The sequence below is a fragment of the Rhagoletis pomonella genome, unplaced genomic scaffold (assembly GCF_013731165.1).
Source record: "Rhagoletis pomonella isolate Grant_MI unplaced genomic scaffold, Rhpom_1.0 Rhpom_scaffold_00001, whole genome shotgun sequence".
Lineage (NCBI taxonomy): Eukaryota > Metazoa > Arthropoda > Insecta > Diptera > Tephritidae > Rhagoletis > Rhagoletis pomonella.
Window position 1 is genome coordinate 15447136 of NW_023458555.1, and position 5862 is coordinate 15452997.

Genomic DNA, 5862 nt, shown 5'->3' on the forward strand with positions numbered 1-5862 from the left:
AAAAACTAAAAACGTAATTTTACTATATTTAGCCCATGGTTTTGCGAATATATTGATATTTGTGTTTAAAAATTAGACATTTAAAAAAAATATAAAAATAAAAAAAGAAGTATAGCCAATACTGGTCAATAAAATCAGTTTCTATTATTTCCATCAGTGCCAATTACAAATCCCGAAAATTCCGGGGTTGTTTGCCAATAATTTTTGGCACCTTAAAGAGGCACTTGCTACCAACATCCCGCCACACAAACATATTTCGCACTGCTTTCGAACAATTCATCTTCTTTCACACATTCCCCGGAGAGAGCGAGTGTCTCAGAATGAAGCTGTCACAGCGCACCCGCCACATCGCAGGCTACTGATGACGATGATGATGTAGCAGCAGAAGCTAACTACAAAAAAAAACTTCAAAAAAAAAAACTCACAAAAAAAGAAGACGTCTCTACACAATTCGAAAAACTTGCGTGGGTGGCTGGTCAACCAATGCAGACGCCTGTGTCTGCCATTCGTAGTAACTTTGCGTTTTGTTGACACGCTCTTAACATTTGTATGACAGAGATTTGTATTTGTCTGTCTCCGGACATTAATATGGACTTTAGTAGATAAATGTTACTGCTTGTTCTGTGTGCAGCTGTGCGTTTGTGTATTATTTGTGTGGGTGTAAGTTTATTTTGACAGGTCATTTGTTGCGCCTAATGCGGTTAAGGCTTTATAATTTTAATTTTTTTTTTTTTTTGTCAAATAGCTTTTGCTGCGCTCCAACAATAACGATATCACGCCTCGGTGACAGCAATAAAAGCATAATCCTCTAAAATTTTAAACAAAATTTTTAATGGCAACTTATACTACTTACTTAGATTTAATTGCAGTGTTGTCTGTTAGCTTGTGCGTATGGTTGTGTTTGCATCAGTCGTCTGGGGAGATAATTAATAAACGGAAACTTTTTCATTGCTTTTGGAAGCAAATTTGAATATTTATGTTTTGGCTTTGTAATACGATGGTTGGGGAACTAATTTCACAAATGTTTAGCAGTCGAAAATATATTGTTGTACATTTATGTACATTTATGTGAAAAATTGTGTAAAAAAAATGTGTAAAAATTGTGGCGAAAATGCCTGAAAATATGTAATATGGTGTTGTGGCATAAAATATGTGCATTCAATTTGTTTCTGACTCTGATTTTAACAATTGTGTTAACATAATTACACATTATTAACTTTTATGTACATAATCTGGCTTGGAAAATTAAATACGTAAGCGTGTTTACAATTTTTCTAAAACCTACAAAATTTCAAGTTAATTAACTTAATCGCCCACTTGTTTCAAACACTTCCATGCTTTATTGTGAACTTAAAAAGAAAACACTTTTACTTTTTAAATGCAATTTTGGAAAAGCAATCTATATCTTACTAATATTATAAATGTGAAAGTTTGTATGTTTGGATGTTTGGAAAATCATCACGCGGAAACGACTGAACGGATTTGCATGAAAATTTGCACAAAGATAGCTTATGACCTAGATTGGAAAATAGGCTACTAGAGTTGCCACCTGTTAAAAAAGTTTCATTAAATTAATACGCGGAAACGACTGACTGGATTTGCATGAAAATTTGCACAAAGATAGCTTATGACCTAGATTGGAAAATAGGCTACTAGAGTTGCCACCTGTTAAAAAAGTTTCATTAAATTAATACGCGGAAACGACTGAATGGATTTGCATGAAATTTTGCAAGCAGAGAGCTTATGACCTACAGTGGAAAATAGGCGAATTTTTTCGAAGAGTTGCCACATGTTAAAAAAGTTTTATTAAATTAATACGCGGAAATGACTAAACGGATTTGCATGAAATTTTGCACACAGATAGCTTATGACCTAGGTTAGAAAGTTAAGAGTTGCCACCTGTTAGAAATGTTTAATTTAATTTAATACGCGGAAATAAGTGAACTGATTTCAATGGAAGTTTTCACACAGATAGCTTATGAGCTAGGTTGAAAAATAGGCTACTTTTTTAAGAGTTACCACCTGCTAAAAAAGTTTAATTAAATTAATACGCGGAAAAGTCTGAACGGATTTGCATGAAATTTTGCAAGCTGAGAGCTTATGACCTACAGTGGAAAATAGGCTAATTTTTTGGAAGAGTTGCCACCTGTTAAAAAGTTTTAATTAAATTAATACGCGGAAATGACTGAACAGATTTGCATGACATTTCGCACAGAGATAGCTTATGACCTAGACTGGAAAATAGGCTACTTTTTTACGAATTTCCACATGTTTGAAAATGAAATTTTGTTCAAAGATGGTTTATGACCTGGATTGAAAAATAGGCTACTTCCTTAACCGGTTTTCCGATCAGAACGAAATTGTGTACACTTACTACGGATTTCGGAAGGATGGTCTTAGACTGAAAGTAAGTCCGATAACTCAAGGCCCCTCCCATACAAATTGGAATTTTCATATTACATACATATCTCTGGAAGTATTTGTGGGAGAGAACTGAAACTTGGTATAGTGATATGTATGTGAAATCAATGATGGCATTAATCGATTGATGTTTTAATCAGTTAGTTAGTTCGATTAATTCAATCTGATTACAGTTAATCATGATTAATTTTAATCTGACTAAACAGTTAATCGTAACCGCGATTAAAAAATTAATTTTTAATCGTTAACTCTTAATTTGATCAAGTAGGTTTGGTGATTAATTAAGTTATGCTGGAATTTCCCTGTGCACACAAAGCAAGTTAATCCGGTATGGCTAAGTCGGGCTTCCTCATCAATCTAAGCAATTGCATTTTCATTAAGATATATACCAACAAACGTTTTACAAACTAGTAGTTTGTAAAAGTTCCCAGTTTATGTATTATTAATAACAATAATTATAATTTTTTTTTATATTATGTGCTTTTTATAAGCGTAAAACACAAAATAATTACTATAACTGGTGTTTGCTTTCAAACTCGGACAAACTAGACAAATTAATCAGATTTTATTTTTAATTGGATTAACGATTAATGTCTTAAATTAATTAAACGTAATCGCAGCCAGCGATTAACGATTAAAAAAATGTTATCATTAATCGTACAGTTGATTACGACTCATTAATCTTAATCGGCAACGAGGTTAACATTTTAATCGTTAATCAGATTAACGGTTTGCCAACACTGTGTGAAATCATGTTCATATTGACGGAGAAAAATGGACGTTTTTGGAAAAGAGGCGTAGCACCTCCCTTACTAACTGAAAGTTTCATATTGCATATCTCTTCAAATGTTTGGGGTAACAGGATAACCTAATATGCGCGCTTGTAAAGCACTCAAGCTTGGTATGGAAATACATATGTATGTATGTATGTATGTGAAACTAATACCATACTCATGGAGAAATCTCTCGAAGTATTTTAAATTTGTTATGGAGATTTATTTTATAAGTGCCGTACTGACAGAATAAATTTCATTAAATGGAAAAGGGAGAGCCGGGTTCGACCATATAATTTAAAGCTCTCTTGAGGCATTTGCTACAGTAGTGAGAAGTGGTATTTTATCAAGGCCAGGTTACTAAATTTGAGTTGGAAATATTAAAACCCGCCGTGGCACCTCCAAGAAGATTACACGTTCACGCGTCGTATACCTGGAACCATTTTAAGGTAAACTTAGAGGGATTGATATCTTTCGTATGCCTAGCGCGCAGACGAGCTTTTATAATTTCATAGTTTTAAACGGCCTAACGCTTAAAAAATAACGAGCTATAATGAAATGGGCACAGAAATAAAATCTAACATCATTAAATTATTTTTCATATTTGTATAAAAGCGCGGGGTGAAACCCGCGGGTATAAGCTAGTATGTATATAAAAATGAAATGTTTTCCGTATGACGACGATGCGTGACCAAACGGCTGAACCGATTTAAATTCTATAAAAAGTACTTTTTTGGACCTTCTATGTGGAAGGTTTTTTGATTTAAAAATATTTTTAACTTTTTGTTGTTGTTGCCGAAAAATTAGGAATGCTGAGACGCCACGATTTTACAATTTCATAGAGTTTTACAATTTCCGAGTTTCATATTTGGAACATATATCAGTACCATTAAAAGAAATATTTCTAACAAAAATTTGCTGGCTAGATGGCGCTGGGGTCAGGATATTCCTAAAAATTGCATTTACTTGCCGATTTGGCTCATATTTTGAACATTAGTAAGCCAATTGAAAAGGAATATTTGGACTAAAAAATTACTCGATAGGAGGCGCTTGGGTCAGGATATTGTCAAAAATTATTTTACGCTAAGATAAGGATAGATATGTACTATATATTTGTGGACGTATGTATGTATGTGCCAGGCTGCAGCCTAAACGGTTGGACAGCATCGAATGAAATCTTGGCAGAGTATTGCCATCACACCTGGGCTTATAATAGGAAAAAAAAAACGGAATTCGACAAGGGGGCGTTGCACCTCCCATAGGCATGAAATTTCATATGAACTTGAAATTTAGTATGCACACACAGCTACGGTAGGTGCTTATATTAAGGTGTATATGAATGAGTTTATAAAAGGGGGCGTGTCACATCCCGTAGGCGTGGAATATGATGAAATCTGGAAATACGAATGCTGGATTTCCACTTGGCATTAAATTTAAAAATATTCGTGTCGTTACGTTAAAAAAATAGTCATTAAATTCATTTCCACATGGCATTTTTTAAAGGCCTCCAATTTTTTGTCATTTTAATGCCTAGTGGAAATTCGGCATAGGTCAATATTTGGGTATTTAATATAAACACAAAATATTTAATTATACCCATCACTGGTGAGTGTATATGTACGTACATTAGACCGCAAAAAGCAAACAAAAAAATTTCCCCGTAAACGCATGAGTCTAAAATATTTTTGCAAGGCACTTCCGGAAGTAAATAATAAAAAATTTTCCCCGCTATAAAAATAAAAATAATAAAATTTTTGAATAGTTCTGCTAGAATAGTCCAAATACTTTGTTACCAAAAGCTTTATGATTTCTGGTGGTTTTTACTTTACTAACATCAGGCTGGTAAGTTAGGGTGATAAGAGCTAAAATCTGGTGGGTAAGTACTAGGACGGCTCACCTAAGGTCAATGAACTTTGAAAAAAAAAAACGTTCTACTCGAGATAAGAAAATCGATATAACACAGTTTAAGATCGGAATATAAATACCAAATATGTATGTTTATGACGAAAAATGTACAAAGCCAATCTCTAATCTTGAGCAAAAAAAAAACTACATATTTCGAAATTGCCTTCCAAAAACGCGTTAGGTACGAAGGCACGTTTCTAATGTGCATATACATACATATAAATGTATTTGTATGTTGTTACAATATTGTTTACGAATTACAGTATTACATTACACTTTGGCTGGCATAATTTTTCTTATTAATACATATTTCTATCCTTTCATTTGTCCTCCCGCCCAGCTGATGGTGCAAAAATAGCAGTTGGGCACGCAACTCGAAAGTTTGCTAGCAGCAAAGTATTATTGTAGTAAACACATAACAATACAATGAACATTGAAAAAAATAAATAAAATGACAACAACAACATTGCCATCACTTTCATGGTGCCAGTATACAGGTTGGCAGAGACAAGCATGAGTGGAACATTACTGGAAAATGGTGACTATGAAATTGAGCGGTGCAGCAACATTTTCAAGCCACTTACAAAAGGCCAGTGTCATGCGGGGGCTGAAGTACTTGCCCTTGTCGTGTAACTTGCACACAATGCTGGCATTTCTTGCTCTTCAACGTAACTCTTTTCTGTCCCTTAGAAATGTTCTGCTCAGCTTTCACTCGCACAAGCCTGTGGCCCTTAGTTTGTTAGTTTTTTGTTTTTCTATTTTT